Genomic DNA, 19,872 nt, shown 5'->3' with positions numbered 1-19,872 from the left:
TATTCTTAGTGACTAAGTCTAGAAATGCTGAAGTTATACTTAGGAGAATAAGTTCTACTAATGTTTCAAAAGTTATTAAACTTCCATAAAGTTTTTTCTTAAAAAAAAAACAAATAGAACACTAGGTTGAGTAAATACAGCAAACCCAGTAACTTCAAGGTCTCTTGGCAGTCCCATACCACCTCTGATCTTTAACTTACTTTTTTGATTCCTACTGGCCCAAACCTCACAAAGTGCTGTACAGGGACATGTTAATCGTTTCATGATGTGCACAAACATTATTCAGGACCCTCTTTGATCCTTCTGGGAGCTATACAAACTCTAGCTAGCCTATAACATTCCAGCATAACTTCCAAAAGCCTTTCTTAACACCTGTATTTTCCCCTTATAGGCTCATTATCACAAGCAATCCATCCACATAAAAGTGATTTTTATTTCTTAGTCTCTCATCCTGTCCCATTCGATTCCTCTAGAGAGTTATCTTTTATTCTTCCTTTCTTCTTGTGTTCAGCAGAGCAAGCCACCAAACCATAGCTGCTTGGATTGAATACAGACCTCTGATATATCCTTTGTAATGAGCAAAACTGTTTTTGAAGAAAGCCAAAGTGTCACAAAGCGTGAGGCAATTATTTTTTTTCTGCCAGGTGACTTTTCATTGGCTGGGATGCCTTTGTTTTATCCAGATACAATTATGTACTATTTACAGAGAAATGCAAAGTCATGTTAAGATATTAAGATATTTTTGTACATATATATATTTGTTTATTTGAAATAGGAAAGGGAAGGATGGAAAATAAGATGTTTAGGAAGGGGTAGAGGGAGGGAAATGGGACAACAACATGAGAAGAGGTATTAATGTGTGAGAAGTAATGCACCTAATCTGACGAATGTAACTATAACCCCTCTGTACATTATCCCCACAATAAAAAAATGATATACTAGATTTCTACTTATGCCAAACAAAAAAAGATATTAAGATATGTTAAGTTAGTAATGAAATGTGGTAATTGCTGAAACTGGAGGACCAGCTCCTAGTGGCTCATTATAATATTCTCTCTAATACTATGCAAAAACTTCCATGGTTAATATTCAGCTGAAAAGGTAGAGAGCAAGTCACTCCAAAATCTATGATTTCATAGGATCTATAGAAAATTAATCTTCTGAGCACTAATTTTTTTTTTGCCAGTCCTGGGCTTGAGCTCAGGGCCTGAGCACTGTCCTTGGACTTTCTCAAGGCTAGAGCTCTACCACTTGAGCCTCAGCACCACTTCCGGCTTTTTTCTATGTATATGGTACCGAGGAATCGAACCCGGGTCTTCATGCATGCTAGGCAAGCACTTTAACCACTAGGCCAAACTCCTGGCCCCACTAATTTTTGAACTCAGATCTTTATCCTTGCTAGATTGCTATTCTGTCATTTGCATCATGCCTGCAGCTCATTTTTTAATGACTTTTGAGTTATTTTCCTGCACGGGCTGGCCTAAACTACTGTCTTCCTACTGTCAGCTTCCTGGGTAGTTGAAATTATAGTCATGAGCCACCAGCACTTAACTGGAAAAGATAACCTTTTAAAACAAATACTTTTAAGGCTGTTCAACTGTATTCAGTTTAACCTCTTATTTCCAGACATGTATGACCTGGAACCTTGCAGAAACAGAGCATCAAGAAATCAATGGAAGTAAGGTTCATCTTTGAGCCAGAGTGATCGTGAAAACAGAGTTCTCATCATCCTGCTGAACCTCTTGCCCTTCGTTCTGCTCTAAGTTGTTGCCAAGGGGATACAGATACCATTCCTTTCCATGAAGTCCTCCATTTAAAATAACAGGTGATTCTCCCAGACTCATTACAAAAGATGCTACTGCTACTGACACTACAGTCTATCCTATTTAATTACGGCGATCAAAACCCCCAACCCTCTTATTTTCATTTATTATAATGTAAGAATTCCTGCTGGGAAAGAAAAACCTACCAAAATTTCAAAAACTAAAATGTCCTATTGAAGCAATTTCTGAAAAGTAAATCATAAACATTTAAAGACAGTCATTAATCATTTAAAGACCTGTAAAGCTCACTTGATATTTAAATAGTATAGTTTTATTTCCCAAATATATTTTATTAAGAGAAATTGTTTTTCTGCCTATTCCTAAGTTAATTTACTCCCACTAGTCTTTAAACTTTCTTGCTCATGCATTTTCATATGTAATTAGTCTTATTTAACTGAATACTAAAAACATACCAGAATGGTGGTAGTGTGGCTCAAGTGGTAGAGTGGCAGCCTTGAGCTGAAGAGCTCAGGAACAGCGCTCAGGCCCAGAGTTTAAGCGCCATGACTGACCAAAAATTAAAATAATAAAAATAATAATAATAAAATAAATATGGGCTTGGAGTTTGGCCTAGAGGTAGAGTGCTTACCTAGCATATACAAAGACCTGGGTTCAATTCTACAGTACCATATATACAGAAAAAGCCAGAGGTGGGGCTGTGGCTCAAGTGGTAGAGAAAGTTTAAGGACAGTGCTCAGGTCCTGGGTGCAAGCCTTGGGACTGGCAAATATATATATATATATATATATCTGAGTATATATATGTATGAGTGCATATATATGTATACACACACAAAAACATACATATGTATATGTATATATACCAGAATGTTTCTTCTTTCTTTTTTTCTCAATGTTAGGGATTAAACCCAGGACTTGTGAATGCTAGACAAGTGTACTACGACAGCCCGTGGAATTTTGAGACAGGGCCTTGCTGTGTTGCCCAGACTGGCCTTAAAATTCTTAATTCCCCTCTCTCTGCTCCCTGAGTGCTGGGATTATAGCCAATGAGTATTAATCTTTTCTCAGAAATTATTTTCAGTGCTGAAGATGCAATTAGTTTTAAAAGATTCAGATGCTATTGTTCTCAAAATAAAGCAGTGAAAGAGGAATGGTAGATAAAAGTGTTGATACTTTTATAAGAGGTAGCCCAGAAATTTCCCACTGGTGAGCTAGTATTGAAATCCATGGCTCGAGGAGTGAATAAAAACATCTAGCATCTTACAGGAATTCCTAAATACCAGTGCCTATGGCAACACACTTAGAAATTCGTATGGCAAAATTGATGAGGAAAATCCAATCGAGTGGATGTGTGGTGTTGGGAGAGATGGGTGAAAATAATAGAAGTGATGACATTGAACAAGATGCATTGCACTCTAACTTCCATGGTGAGTTGAAACCTCTTTACACAGCTACTCAGAGATAATAATTGTTAAAAAGAAAGAGATAGAGTTTAAGATACAGATAGAATTAAGGAAGTAGGGCAAGATTATGAGGTACCATACCCAGGGATCTTTAATTCTAAGGCCAATGAGATGATATTGCAGAGCTTCAGACAGAAACATGATATAGGATCACTCTTTTCTTGCGATATTTACAACCAAGTTTAATTTTCTGAAAATCCACTAATAATGACAACATATCAATGGTTAATGTGGTCAACTGAGAATTACGTATCTGGAAAACTTTTTTATTCTTTATTCTTTCCCTTCTCTTCTTTATATTCTTTTGTTTTCTTTTCCATACTGGGGGATTAAACTCAGGACTTCATTCTTACTGTGAGCTTTCCACTACCTGAAGCAAACCTCTAATTCTTCTGCTATCTTTGTCCAGGCTATCCCTAGACTGTGATCTTCTAACTCTGCTTCCCAAATCATAGATGCTGCTGGAACCCTGGCAGATATAGTATAACTCTTACAAAGATCACTTTGTACTCTCGTCTAGCGTGGAACTCATACTCTTGCCTCTGCCACTTAAGTGTTGGGACTAAAAATGTGTGCCACCAAGCATGGCCTTCTGACTACTGATGAGTTAATACAGTCATACTATTCATTGTACATATGTGCAAATGGAATCTTCAAACGGGATGAGTAAAGTTGGGAGAATGATAAAAGGGGTGACAGAGATCAAGATGCATTATACTCATAAACTGACATGCTGAATTAAAACCCCTTTGTACAGCTACTTCAAGGTCATTTAAAAAATTTTGAAAGAAAAAGAATAGCTTTAAAGGAGCAAGGTTAGAAGCATAGAGATTAATAAAAAGGCTAAGAGTATGCACAAGTCACTCAAGGAACAGTGCTATCTGGCTCTGGGTAGTGATAGTAGAGGTGATTGCATTCCAGACACATTTTAAGGTGAGACCATTGGGTTTAGGTATGGGGTATGTATAAGACTGTATTAGAAAAGATAAGACCAACTCTCGGATGTTTGGTCTGATTATCTGGAAGAAAATAATTCACCTTCTTCTGATCAGGTAAGGCACAGTTGCACCTGAAGCATGTTCACACTCCTGAGTCTGATATGTCCTTTCCATTTGATAAGCTGGGGGAAAAGCAGTTTATATGGTTCATGGGTACTGTGAATGCCTTCAGTGATAGGATTGTCACTATTCTGTAGCAGACCCAAGGACACATTTCCATGACTACCTGCCTTCTATTGTTTATACCCCTCCTCGCCCGGAATGCAGAAGCAGGAAGCATCAGCTTGAAATCTTGGCACATTATTCTGGAATTTTTCACCTAATATAAAACTATTCCCACCTCTTCCTTCCATATCAAGAAAATCTAAATCCTTTTACTTTCACCTTCCATTTTGTGGTTTAAATTTACATTGCTCTTTCTCAACTCTAAATGTGGTCTTTTGGAGAAATGAAAGGGACTGCTGTCTGCCACACAATAGAACTTATTCCATCAATGATGAGGTCTCCAGATATTTCCTGCATTCCTTTTTATTCTAACAGGTAGTTGCCATGTATAACCAGGAAGTTAGAATATCAAATTATCATATATCCTATTGTTATATTATTATCCTATTATCCTAGGTCAACTCCTTCCCTCACATCATTTTTTAGACAAAGACCATAAATGCTAAAGCAACATACCACTCAGCCATCAGCACACTGCTACTTTTCTTGGAAAGAAATTTATCTAGTGACTTTACCCCAAAGGTACTTTATTTCTATCTTTATTCCCAGCACATATTTTTTACACTTATAATTTTATTCTTACATTTATATAGCAAGTTTACATTAGTTTTATTTATTAAAGAATTTATTAACATTGATTTTTATATCATATTACAAATGACGTCTTTAACAAATGAGTATTCAAGAAAGGAATCTCTATATACAATCACTGGCAGTTAGATTTTAGAACATAATTAAAATTAGGCTGAGGTTTTATATGCCATAGATACATATTAATCTATGTAATAAAACATTATGTCTATAGAGTCATAAGTTTTTACGTCTATGTAGTTATGCTTATATTTCTAACACCATGTCCATAGCATTGGGTACACAAATATTGAGTCCTTCCTCTTGTGCTGTTTGGATCTAATAGCCACATATTAAGGATACCATGTGCCTTTTATTCCTTTGGTCTTGACTGGTCTCACTCAACATGATTTGCTCTAGATTCATCCACTTCTCTGCAAATGCCATTATTTTATCCTGTCTGTTGGCTATGTAGAATTCCATTGTGTGTGTGTGTGTATATGTGTATATATATATATATACATATATAGTATTTTCTCTATCGATTCATCTGCAGTAGGGCATCTGGATTGTTTCCATCACTTGGCTGTTGTGAATAGTGCAGAGATGAACATAGCTGAGCAGATGTCCTTATCATATACTGTGTTATGGTATCCAGGATAGATGCCCAGGAGTGGTATGGCGGAACTGGAGGGAAGGTTTATTTTCAGTTCTTTAAGAAACCTCCACACTGCTTTCCACACTGGCTGAACTTGTTTACAATCCCACCAGCAGTGTAATAGGGTTCCTTTTTCTCCACAACCCTGCCAGCATCGGTCATTGTCTGAGTTCAGAATCTTGGCAATTCTAATTGAGGTAAGGTGGTATCTTAGGGTTGTTTTTATTTGCATTTCCTTTATGACCATGGATGATGAGCATTTTCTCATATGCTTTTCTACCATTTTAATCTCTTCTTTTGATAAGTCTCTCTTTAGTTTCCTTTCCCATTCAGTGAATGGCTTGTTGGGTTTGGTGGTGGAATTAGTTTCTTGAGTTCCCTGTAGATACTGAATATTAAGCATTTGTCAGATATATTATTGGTAAATATCTTTTCCCAGTTGGTTGACTGTCTTTCTACTTTAGTAGCTATGCATTTATCTGTGCAGAAACTTTTTATTTTTAGGGAGTCCCATTTATCAAGTCTCTCCCCATTCTGTTGTGACCCTGGGAATCTGTTCAGGAAGTTTTTGCCTGTGCCTGTGAATTCCAGTATCTCTCCAACTCTATCATGTAGCAATTTCAAGGTTTCCAGTCTGATATTGAGATCTTTGAGCCATTTTGAGTTGATGCTTGTGCATAGCAAAAAGCTAGGGTCAATTTTTAGTTTTCTGCATGTGGCTGCCCAGTTTTCCCAGCACCAATAATTGAATAGGCTGTGTTTGTTCCACTGTATATCTTTGGCTCCTCTGTCAAATACAAGTTGACTATAGATATGTGGTTTTATTTCTGGATCTCCTATTCTGTTCCATTGATCGTCTGGTCTATTTTTGTGCCAATACCCTACTGTTTTTGTTATTATGACTCTGTAGTAGAGTTTGACGTCTGGTATTGTAATACCACCTGCTTTGCTCTTTTTGCCTAAAATTGTTTTGGCTATTCTAGGTCTTTTCTTGTTCCATATGAACCTTTGGATTACACCTTCTATTTCAGTAAATAATGTCTTTGGGATTTTGATGGGGATTGCATTGAATTTTATATCAATTTTGGCAGTTTGGCCGTTTTCACTGTATTGGTTTTCCTTACCCATGAGCATGGGATGTCTTTCCATTTTCTGGTGACCTCTTTAATTTCTTTCATTAGGCATAGTTTTCATTAAATTATTCCTTTCCATATTTGGTTAAGTTAATTTCTAAGTATTTTATTCTTTTGGGGGTTATTGCGAATGGGATCATTTTCTTGATTTGGCCTTCTGTTTGTGTATTGTTGGTGTACAAGAAGACTACTGACTTTTGCAGGTTAATTTTGTATCCTGGCATTTTGCTAAAGTGGTTTATCAGTTCTAGGAGTTTGGGATTGGAGCTTATTGGGTCACTCAAGTAGAGGATCATGTCATCTGCAAATAGGGATAGTTTAATTTCTTCTTTCCCTATGTGGATCCCTTTGATATACTTCTCTTGCCTTTTTGCTCTGGCTAAGAGTTCCAGCACTATATTGAAGAGAAGTGTGGAGAGTGGGCATCCATTTCTACTAAATATTCTTGTTTCTTTGATATAGGCCCTGGTAGTACTTATTTATAATGTACTGAATTTCTTGGATATCGATGGTGATTGTTCCTGTGGGGTCTCTAATCTTGTTTATTTGAGTCCTCCCTCTCATTTTTTTTGATTAATCTAGCCAGGGGTCTGTCAATTTTGTTGACTCTTTCAAGGAACACCAACTTTTTGATTTATTGATTTTGTGTATAGTGAATCTTATTTGAATCTCTGATACTTCTGATTTTATTTTTGTTATTTCTGTCCTTCTAGTTGTTTTAGAATTAACTTTTTTTGTCCCTCTAGGTGCTTCAATTTCTTTTTTAGGTTATTTATATGCTCTTTTTTCTGTCTTTTTAATATGCACTCCTAGTGTGATAAATTTGTCCCATAAGTTCCTTTGTGATGTCACTTGATTGTCATTACATTCAAGAAAGTTTCGAATTTCTTCTTTGAACTGATCTGTAGCCCAGGAGTTATTCAGAAGTGTGTTGTTCAGCTTTCAAATGTTTGAATGTTTTTTGACTTTTACTGCGTTGTTCAGAAGTAGTCTGACTCCACTGTGATCAGATAGAATGCATGGGATTATATCAGTCCTCTTGTATCTGCTTAAGTTTTCTGTATGAACTATTATACGATCTATTTTCGAGTGTGTTCCATGTGCTACTGAGAAAAATGTATAAAGTTTTGCCGTTGGATGGAAGACTGTATATCTGTTAAGCCCAGCTGGGCTATGGTATCATTTAAGTCAATGGTGTCTTTGCTTATCTCTTGTTGAGTTGACCTGTCATTTGGTGAGAGTGGCATATTGAAGACTCCCACTATGATTGTGTTTGAGTCTATCTTCTTCGGTAATTCTAAGAGAGTTTACATGATGAATTTGGGTGCTCCTGTGTCAGGGTAGTAAATGTTTATAACTAATATTAGGTCTGCTGCTGAGGTCAGAGTTTGGAGCTTTTACAGGTGTTCAGATCATTCCCAAAGGCTGTGTGCCCCTGCACAGCTAGCTCTCAGCCCAACCAGTGGCATCACAGTGGGCTGTAGGATGGAGTTGCGCACTTTGGTCTCAGCCTGGTGGGTGGCTAGTTTTCCTACCCTGTTCCCAGGGGCAGGGCCCAGCCAAGGGCCTGCGGTTTGGGAGTTGCTGGGAGCTGTCAGCTAAACCAGCCAGGTTTCAGCCCTGTTCCCAGGGGCAGGGCCCAGCTGGGGACGTGAGCTCCAGGAGTTTCCACAATAGGGCAGAGCTGTGCCTTTCTGGTTCTCAGAGCACAAGCTTGGCCTTTGCAGATCTGTTTCAGTGTTGTCATCCCTGCTCTTTCTGTTTTTCCATACTAGGGCAGAGCGCACCCCTAATTTCTGCCAGAAGTAAAGAGCTGCTTTTGGTTGTCTTTCTGTGACTCTTTTGGGAACCCCCCCCCCCCCAGGTGTTGGCTTGCCAGAGGCTCTCAGCAGGAGGGTGCTCCACTTAGTTTTGGTTTAGTCAGATGCTGGCTGGCAGACTCCAGTTTCAGTGGCCTGGGAGAGGAGGCTATTGGGCAGGTGGGAGGAGGGACTCCTCTGCCCGCTTTGGTGGGGTGCTGGGTCTTAGTGCCCACCCGCCTGTCAGTCTCCAGTCAATGGCCTGGGGGAAGGGACTGTTGTGGGAAGGGACAGTATTCTGAATTATTTGCCCCCCTGCACTTGCCAGTCTTTCTTGGGCAGGGTGGAGGGGTCAGGGGGTTAGGGTTAAGTTCTGTAGCTCACCACCAGCTCTGCTTTCCCCAATGGATTTGCGGGAACCCGCTAGACTAATTACTCATTAGGGCTTGTCTGTGAACTGCTCCACGGTGTTGGAGGGTCGTTTGCTTCCCCTCTGGTCTCTGCCGCCATCTGTGCTGTCCATGCCAGGTCTGTGCAGGTTCCTGGGTCTGAGTTCCGCCACTTGCTGGCATAGCTGGAGTTTGAGGCTTCCCTTGCCCTGCGCCTCACGACTTGGAGCCAGCAGCAAGGGGTGGGGGAGGGGTCCTCATGTTTCAGATTCTTTGAGAACATTGGACATAATCTTTATCTGGATTTCTTTTCCGGTTTGTGTACTTCTCCGTTGCTTCTTGAATTTGTAGTTGTTGATTTCTTAAGATAGTTGGCTAATGGGATTCCCTGATTCTTTCTTTTTGTGGGAGAGAGCTAGGCTGGGGTCCCTATTGTCTTGGTGCCTTCTTCTGACCTTCCCCAGCACATATTTATCTGACTTGCTCTCCTATAAATTGAAAGGCTGTGTTCATCTTCCCTGTGTCTGAAAAAATTCAGGCTCTGCTTCCCACTACCCCCACTCCCAGCCAGGTAGGAGTGAGACCACGAGAGGATACAGTTAGTTCATTTGATCATATACTGTGCTATTCTGGCCAAGAATTGTTTCTGAAATCTGTACAAAACTGCTTGAAAAAAATTGCTTCTGAAAGCAGTACAAAATTGTTTTCAAAGGGTTGTTATATACAAAGCACCATATTTTATATTATATACAATAAAGAGTTGGGGAAAAAGCTACTATCTTAAAGGCATGAATAACTTCAAATCTTTTCTGAAAAATAGTAATCACTTTCAGTCAGAAAGCATGAAGTGCTATGAAAAGCTAAAACATAAGTTCTATGAGGCAGAGTTTACAAACTACCTCTTGACGTATCTTTAAGAGAAAACAATGTCTCCCAGATAGACCAGATGAGCCTGATGCAGGCCCAGGCCAGTGGCAGGATTTTAGTGGCTCAAGAGCCTCTCACAGAGCTGGGATTGTCACTGAGTCTACTCAGAAAGATGAAGGTTCCCAAGCCCACAGCCATGGTAGACAACCAATGGAGAAAATTTGTGAATCAAATCTCAGATGTGGTAGCCAGAAAGTGGAATGGAGCTATGGATAAGGGGAAGTTTAAGAAGAGGAACCTAGATAGAAGTCAAAACAAAGTTAATATCCTTGCAGGATAATGCTCTCCTCTAGTATGTTTCCAGATTCCCTTCTCATAGCTTCCCATTCCCCACCCAGAACTAACATCCTTGGTGTCACAGATACTTAGTAGAACACATATTCCATGAATGTTTATGTGTCCAGCATTGGACAGGCAGTTCCTTACAGCAAATATGCATTGAAGGGGAGGAACAGGAAGAAAACTGAAACAGCCCTTGGAGTCTCTTCTTGCTGCACAGATAGGGCACAAAGCAATTGCAGTTTGCTATTAGTTTTATTAAGATACTGTAGATTAAAACAATGCACATGTTCTCTTTAACTTCTGAAGGCCAGAAATCAAAAGCCAGTTTCACAAAAGTCCAGAAGGGACAATAGGTTCTTAGATGGAGTTAGTTCCTTGCCTTTCAACTTCTAGAAGCTGCTAATTTTCTTTGGCTTGTGGCTGCATCACTTCAGTCTCTATCTACTCCCATGTGGTATCACTATTAAAAACAGTTGAGTCAGTATTCAGGGCTCACCCTTCTCAGTGGTCATGACATGGTTGATAGGCAAAACAGACAACTTTTGTGTAGTGATCAAGCCATATACCTGTCAGTAATCAGAAAAATCGAAGTACCAGACAAAGTAAGGAAAGAAATTGGTAGAAAATTTTTTAAAGATATATTTTTTCTTTTTCTTTATTTTTGGTGGCCATCGGGCTTGACCTCTGAGCCTGGACACTATCCCTGAGCTCTTTTACTCACGGCTAGCATTCTACCACTTTGAAGCACAGTGCCACTTGCAGTTTTCTGGCGGTTATTTGGAAATAAGAGTATTACCTACTTTCCTGCCCATGCTGGTTTTGAACCAGAATCCTTAGATCTCAGCTTCCTGAGTTGCTTGACCTACCAGCACCAGCTAAATTTTAAGATTTTGATGTTAGAATTTCTGAGTTTGGTTTGAAGTGCTTCAAAGATGTTGAGAAGAAAAGGCACAGAGTTAATATAAAATATGTAAAAAATATATTATATTCAAAATCAGTCAGCGTCAAAGAAGAGAACCCTGAAAATGGAGACACCAGGAAGTGTTCATGGCAGTGGTTCCATTGTGGGATAATCAGGACATGCATCCCACAGCACTTTTGTTTCTTCTTGTGTCTCAGTCCTCTAAACTGCTCCCTCTTACTCAGCTCTCTAAAAGTTTCACTCTTGTTCTCTATTTGATATATTCTCCTAGAGTAATTTCATTCATGCTGTTGAATCTGAGTTTCAATCAAATCGTGATCTCTGGTTTTGACAATACTTGGTGAGATCCAGAGTCACAATCTCAATTTTCTACTAGATCTCTCTACCCCTGAATGATAAGACTCAATTTCATACCCCACAGATGTATCTCAGTGTTTTCCATTTTAGCAAGTGGCAGTGTCATGCATATAACTTATCAACACTTGTAAATCACATTTGACCACAAACTCGCACATTGTCTATTAGTTCTACTTAATTTTCAAGTTCGAATTGCTTTTTCACTTTGTATATCCTTAGCTGGGTAAATTATTCTTAGTTGGTAGTTATTTGTTTTTAGGGATGGCATATTGCCATTTCAGATTCTCCCTACTTTCATGGTCTCTGCTGAGAAATCTGTGGTTCTTTTGATTGATTTTCCTTTATAGGTGATTTTCTCTTCTCCCTGGAGGCTTTAATTATTTTTTTCTTGGTCTCTATTGATCCTGTGGGGGTCAGAATGTGGTGGTGGGATGTCTTTTTCGGGTCTGGTCTATTCAGGGTTCTAAAGACCTCTTGTATTTGCATCTGCTACATATTATAATGTCCTCTGCTACATATATAATGTTTAAAGATTTTTATCTCTTTTTAAATTTTTTTTAATTTTTTCTTTCTCTGAATTTAGGTCTTAGTTGTCTTCCTTCTGCTCCTTTCCTTATTATTATTTCCTTTTCTTATTATTTTCTTCTCCTACTTTTCAGTATATTTCTTAATTTCTGGGCCTGCTAAATATATTCCTGGGATTCTGTTAAATATATTTCCTATTCCATTAGTTTCTTTCTCTAGCCCAATACCAGTTAGCCCTAAATTATGTTTTGTGATTGTGACTTGTATCTCCTGTGAGGATCTATCTTGTTTCTTGGATTTGTTTTGAATAATTGACTTGTTTATAATATCTAGACTATATTCAAGACTAGAGATTCTAATTTTTCCACTGTATAATCTGCTGTCAAGACTTTACTTTTCTTCCTTCTAATTAATCAGTTTTGATGGCTTCAATTCCTTTGTTGATGCTTTGATTTAGATCTTGTATGGTTTACTTTACTGCTTTGATTTGATTTTTAGTGTTTTCTCTAAAATCCTTTAGCTGAGCAGCTATATTTTAATTGAACTCAATTCCTTCTGTTGGAACTCATTCAGCTTTATGTTTTGAAGGATTCCATGAATTCCTCTATTAATCTTTTCATAGTGTCATCACTCTCATGTATAGCTATATGCAGGCTTGCAATCTTTATATTAAGCATGTTTACAAAAAGAGTTTGTAGAGGATTTTGAGAAGCATCTTCTAGGCTTTCCATTGACTGCTCTGTTGCCTGTTTATCTTGAGTGGGAGTTCAAGTTTCTTCATTGGCATTTTTCTTGTATTTCTATGGCTTGTTCTGCCCATTTGGAAATAAAAGCTAATCCAATAGCACATCATAAAACAATTTTAAGACACAAACCGAATTCCAGAGCCCTGTACTTGCACAGACTTCAGAGATTCACAATCATAGACAGATACTTTTACTCGCTCTCCTTTTTTTGGATTTAAAAGCAGATCCAATACCACACAGTTTTAAGACAAAAAGAAACCCCCAGCCCTGTAATTCCCCTGATTTTGGAGGTTTGAAATCATGGATAGGTAAGTCTCCTATATATCTTTGCTTTTCTTTGTTAGGGAAGGGGTATTGTGATTCAGGAGTGAGGATTATATATAGTTGTAATGAGTGAACAAATCTTTCATGAGGTTTAAATCAATCTGGATCAAAAGGAGAATGTGATGAGTCATTTTGACACAGTCAAAATGAATACAGTCTAGCTCAATAACAAAGAAGTAGGAATCAATGGACTAAGAAAATCTGAGAAGGAGTGAAGGCCCAGAAATTAAGTATAGTGAAAAGTAGGAGAAGAAAATAATAAGAAAAGGAAACAATAATAAGGAATGGAGCAGAAGGAAGACAACTAAGACCTAAATTCAGAGAAAGGAAAAACTTTAAAAAATTAAAAATAAAGAAATAAAAACTTTAAACATCATGTATGTATGCAGAAATAATACTGAGATTAGACATAAAGATGATAAATAAAATTGAATAATCAAAATATAGTCTGAATTACGTATTATGCAATGACGTGGCAGGCCTAGAAGTCACTGTTGCATATGTATGTAGATAGGAACAGAACACCAAAGAAGTATAAAAAAAGAAAAAATTGGAAGAAATGGGGGAGGAAACTACAATAAAAATAATAGAAAAGGAGCGAAATGGGGCCCGGAGTGTGGCCTAGTGGTAGAGTGCTTGCTCAGCAAGCATGAAGCCCTGGGTTTGACTCCTGAGTACCACATGCACAAAAAAAGGTGGAAGTGGTGCTGTAGCTCAAGTGGTAGAACACTAGCCTTGAGAAAGCTCAAGGACAGTACCCAGGCCCTGAGTTCAAGCCCAAGATTGGCAAAAAAAAATGTAGAGAAAGTAACAATATATATTAGGAAAAAATGCTTCAATTTATTTGGGGTATCTTGTTTCTCTCCTGTGTCTGCTATCCAGTCTTTTCATAAAGGCTTTGATTTTCTTGAGGTGGTCAGTTTTCCTTGTGGCTTAGTTGGTTCCTCAAATCGGATTGTTTGCATGGGCTGGAAATAGTTCTTTACAGACTTGGGGCCTTTGTGTCCCTCCTCCCAGATAAATTTAGTAGGACAGCAATCTGCTTTGTGTGTCACACAGGAAGAAGGTGGCTGTTTTCTTTAGCTTGGAGTTGTTAGGAGCAAGAGTGTGGGTGCAGTTGAGGTGTGTCTGGAATCAGTGAGTTTTCCAACAGTGTTTGGTCCTAAGACTCTTCCAGCAGCCCGGAGCTGCTCTCAACTTTTAGAGCCTATCCAGTTGTTGTTTTTTTTTTATGTTTTCCAGTGGATTTCTACAGATTTTTGTCTGTTTAATTCCTGCGCCTGGCTAAACTGAAGTGCTGCAGAGTGTGGGGTTGTCTCTGGTAGTGTTTACCCTGTAAAGAAAGTAGTCCCTCCCCAGAAGGCACTTCCTCTTCCAAGTAGGGCATCCTTCCTCTGTGTGGAGCTGGCTGGTCAGATTCCTTTATCTTGTTGAAAAATGGTGTCACAGTCACTGCTTCTCCTACCTGAGTTTTCTGCAAGCTGCTCTGGCAGGATCTATTATCAGTATCTTCCCTTATTTTTTTTATTGGAAGGTGCCCCTTGGATTGGATAGATCTGAGCCTGATGGGTGGTGACAAAGACAGCACACAGAAAGGAGATGTAGATAGACAACACTTGCCTATAGATGTGAAATGTTCACCAGCTCATCATCATGAAGAATTTTTGTATCCAGTAAAGCTTTTTATCAAAATGAATATTTCTTAAGGTAATTGAATTTTTAGAAAAAAGGGAATCATCTTTGGAAAAATCAGCTGGTAATATTTCACTCACTAAATCTCAAAAAGAAAAACTGGACATAAAATTCCACATAATTGTACTCAGAGGAAATAACATTAACCCACAGCAAAAAAAAATAGTTCCTAGAAATGGAAAATAGTGAGATATCAATCCACTGAGATTTCAATGCATAGACATGCCAAGCTCCATGCTAGAAAAATCCTTCTGTAGATCCTACAGGCACTTCCCAGACTGCAGAAAGTTAAATGTAGAAGGGAAGTATGTAATAGTACAAGAAATAGTAGACTTGATTTTCTTTCATATTTGTATTGTTATTTATTGTTGTTGTGAAGATGGTGCACAGAGGGTTTGCAGTCACATAAATCAGATAAAGAGGGAAAAAACAAGGGAAGAACTGCCACTGTTCAAAAATGTATTCATAACTAAAGCCCTCTGTACATCACCTTCACAATAACAACTTTGTGTGTGGAGGGGGGGTATCATTGCTGCATTTGTCCATTTTTGTTCCTCTATTTCTGTGCCCCATCTACCATCAAGCCTGGGAAATTTTAAGCTATACTATGAAGTTGATTGGAATTAAGAAATGTTAACCTATGATAAATTCCCTGTGTTCACAAACAGGATCATACGTCTATGCTTAGGTTGCCATTTTATTCCTCGGTGAAGCAAGAAAGATCAGGGACCAGCCCCAGTCATCAGGCACACCTATGTCTTGCTGCCCTAACAATCTGCTTACCCATCCTTTCACAAACACTAAGCTTTATTTGCAATTCTTGACCTTATATGTCCATGGTTGTTCTCTTCAATGCTCATCACACTCTCTTGTGTTTGTTCAAACCAAACTCTTTACTACTCTACACAGAACATCTAGGACTCTCCACATCTTCAGGCCATACCATACACCTTCTCTACCAGTGAAACATCAGCAAGTGTTCCTGTTTATGCTCTCTTATTGCTCCAACGATTAGTGTATCATGTGGCCAGGGTGTCAGAAAAGTATTAGACCTAGTTCACAACCCTGCTATTCTGCAGACAGGATGTTAACCCCATAGGGACAAAAGGATTTGGCTGATCCTCAGTGTCAGAGTACAGTGTGAAGAATTTGTTAGTTCTGCAGCATCACAGAAAATCAGTCTTTACAAAGATCAGCTTATGGGTCTGTACATGACAGCCTCCACTATGGACAGTGACTATGACTTTGCTACATTTTTATCATAACCATAAATTTATTTCCTTGGTCCCAAGAATGATGCTTGCTTTCTACCTTTCTTTTTCATCTTCTCTATCTTCCCATCATCCCTTTTATGTCTTTCCTTTTTTTCTGAGTTCTTTCTAAGCAAAACACATTTATTGAAAACAATGTAGGAAAATATGAAATAAAAATGTTACCCATAACTGGGTATTGGTGGCTTACACCTAGCTACTCACATGGTTGGAAGTGGAGGATTAAAGTTTAAAACCACTGAAGACCGAGAGAATTTTATTTCAAATTAATCACCAGAAAATCAGAAGTGATGTTGTTCAAGTGGTAGAGCACTAGACTTGAGCTGAAGAGCTGAGGGATAGCACCCAGGTCCAGAGTTCAAACCCCACGACTGACAAAAATAAAAATTAAAAATAAACGATACCCATAATCTCATACACAGAAATAACAATTCATATTTTTCCAATCATTTTTCTGTGAGTGTGTGACCTAGGTTTGTAGGTGGATAGCACCAACTTTAGCATTAACTGAGCTCCCTAGACCCTATAGCCATCAGACACCAACAAAACTGTTTTCAAGTAAAGAAAATCTACAGCACACATTTTAAGTTTATATAGGAAAACTTCAGATGCACTTCACATATACAAACAAGACTGAATGATGTAAATAGAAGTGGCAAACAGTCAAACTGTGTGCCTGGCCAATCCTGAAACCTTCTAATATGCTAGATAAATCCAACCAACAAAGATGCTACAATATATGTAGCATATGCAGTTTTGTATTCTGAATTTTTTTATTTTGATATTGGGCTATTTAAAGCCATTCAAATACTTGGAAAACTTGTACCCATTTTTCTTTTTATTGTAATTAATAGAAGTGTTACATTATATTCACCAGATAAAAGGTGCCTTAGTTCACAAACATTGATATCCCTTCCCATGCTTTTGTCCCCATTTCCCTCCCCCACCCCTCTCCTCATCTTGTTTCCCCCTTCCCTATCCCATTTCAAATAAACAAATAAACATATATACAATATATCAGATAACAAGGTAAGATACTGTAACAATATGAGATAACCAAGGGACAACAAAAGAGATGAGAAATAACAAAGTATGTTAAAAACAAGAATCACACATTATATGGCTCTTGTTTCCATATCCCAGAGGTCCTTTCATTCAGCCTCATCCTATATGGCCTTATGTATCTAGGATTTGAGGTATTGTAATCCTCTGCTAGGAGAATCCTAGGTTTATATTAATTATGACAAATGAGGGAAACCATTGAGCCTGTGGGTCTGGCTTACTTCGCTTAATATGATTTTTTCCAAGTCTCTCCATTTCCTTACAAATGGGACAATGTTCTTTCTGATGGCAGCATAGAATTCCATTGTGTATAAATACCACATCTTGTTGATCCAATCCTCTACTGAGGGGCCTCTGGGTTGCACCCACTTTTCAACAGTGTCATTTCCTATGCACAATCACACCAACTAAAGAGAAGCCATGGAATAATGGCTTTGGCACTGGGAAGTTCCAGATTTGGAATTCTTCTCAGATCTCCAAGAAGTGGCTCAAAGAGTAACAGGCAAATTCTTTCTCTTTGCAACAAATTAAAATTAGACAATAAACCTTGGGAAATGTCCCATTTATAGCCAAAAATCAATTCCTAATGGTGCTCAGGAGAATCATAGAATTATAACTGGATTTTACTCAGTGTTTTCATGGGGCTCACATGAATACTTGCCTTTCATGATGCCACTTTAGTATTTGTGATGTTAAAAGTTTTAGATATTTTTGCCGTGGATCTTCAGAATATCTCATTTTATTTAATAATATACTATCTTAAGCTGGGCACTAGTAGTTCATACCTATAATCCTAGCCATACAGGAGGCTGAATTCTGAGAATCACAGTTCAAAGCAAGCCAAGGCAGAAAAGTTTGTGTGACTCATCTCTAATTAACCATCAAAAAACAAACAAAAACAGGAAATGGAGCTGTGGCTTAAGTGTAGAATGGTGGCCTTGAGCAAAATAGAGCTCAGTGACAGTGCCCAGGATCTGCGTTCAAACCCCGGGACTGGGACACACAACACACACACACACACACACACACACACACACACACACACACACACACACACACACACACACACAGAGTCTTAGCAAACAGCTGCTACTTTAAGAATGTTAACTTGCACTGAAGTAAGGAAGAACATTGTAAAAGCAGAAGAGTGCCTTGGATGAGTGGCACTATTAAAAGTAAAGGAGAATACCAACAACAAAGCAAACTGAGGAATGATCCCATGTGTCAGAAAGGACATCAGGAATGGCTCCAGTGGTGGATTGCTTGCTGAGAAAGTATGGTTTTCTGAGTTCAATCCCCATTGCTACAAATTTTTGTAAAGAAAAACAACAGCATACCCTAAGTGGTAGAGAAGAATTATCCAATAGAAATTTTGCAAATCCCAAGAGCTAAGTTGGAAAGAACCTTGGCAGAGGCATTTTAACCATAGAGAAGACAGTAACTAGTAGCAGAGAGTATCTGCATGTAATTTATCTTTGCCAACTTCCCACAACCGAGCACCAACATGCGTATACTCAGAAAACACTGAAGTAAACTGAATTTGACTTCAAATGATCAAAAAAAACCTAAGAAGTAAAAATCACGATGCATGATGTCATAGTTTAGATATCAGTAAATAGGGGCTTTCCTTTACTGCGCATGCGTATTACCGGGGCTGGCAGTCAGAGTCTGGGAACTGTCTCTTAGCTTTTTTGTTCAAGGCTGGCACTCTACCACTTAAGCCACACCTCTACTTCTGGGTTTGGTTTGGTTTTGTTTTGCTTTGCTTTTGCTGGTTAATTGGAGATAACAGACTTTTCTGCCAAGGCTGGCTTGGCTTTCTGCCAAGGTCTCAGCCTCCGGAGTAGCTACGATTATGGGCATAAGGCACAAAGGCCGAATGCAAAACAAATCATTTTATAGGACTTATTAATGCAATATATGATTGAGCTCTTGACACTTTGAGGTCATGATCATCCAACTGATGATGCTGTTTATTGCATCATCTGTTTAATCTGAATTCATACATGCATCATATATCTATCTTCTCTATACTTTTTCCTTCTCAAAAGAAGATTACTTTATAAGAACTATGGCTATTTTTGTGTCTCTTACAGATTCAAATCAGCATAATTGCTTCTTAATATCATACATATCAGTTCTTAGATTGCCTTCATGTAAAAACAAAGAAGTATACATATCATGTTAGGGGGAAATGTAATTTGTTTCTATATTCATATTTTGCTTTATCTTCATTATTCTTTTGAGACTCCTTGTTTTGCTTCATTTTATACTTCTATTAGGAAGAGACTTCACTGTGCCCTGTGAGCCTGGGCTACATATTGTCCACACAAATCTTCCCCCTTGACTTCCAGCCAGTTCCCATTACTAAACATGATACTCTCCATTCACACACTGATCTACTCACTCCCAGGTAACTCATCTATGTAATGCCATCATCTTATGGGTTTTCCAGGCTCCTCCAGACCCTCAGGCTTAGAAACAGGATCAACTGTGTGCCAGTTTCTCACATTTGTAATACCAGCTACATAGGAAACTGAAATTCTAGAATCACAGTTTGAGACCAGCCCCAATATACAGATCTAAGAGAGCTTTACTCCCAATTAAGCAGCAAGTGGAAGTGGAGACATAGCTGACTGGTAGGTTGCCAGCTCTGAGCAGAAAAGGCTGAGAGCAGGAGACCCTGGTTTCAAGCCCCATACAAGAGGGCATCACCTCTGCTGGCTCCTGCAAACATGAAGTTCAC

The sequence above is a fragment of the Megascapheus bottae genome, chromosome 8, assembly GCF_031878675.1.
Source record: "Megascapheus bottae isolate mThoBot1 chromosome 8, mThoBot2.hap1, whole genome shotgun sequence".
Taxonomy (NCBI): domain Eukaryota; kingdom Metazoa; phylum Chordata; class Mammalia; order Rodentia; family Geomyidae; genus Megascapheus; species Megascapheus bottae.
The sequence above is the reverse complement of the archived record's forward strand: the minus strand, read 5'-3'. Positions refer to the sequence as shown.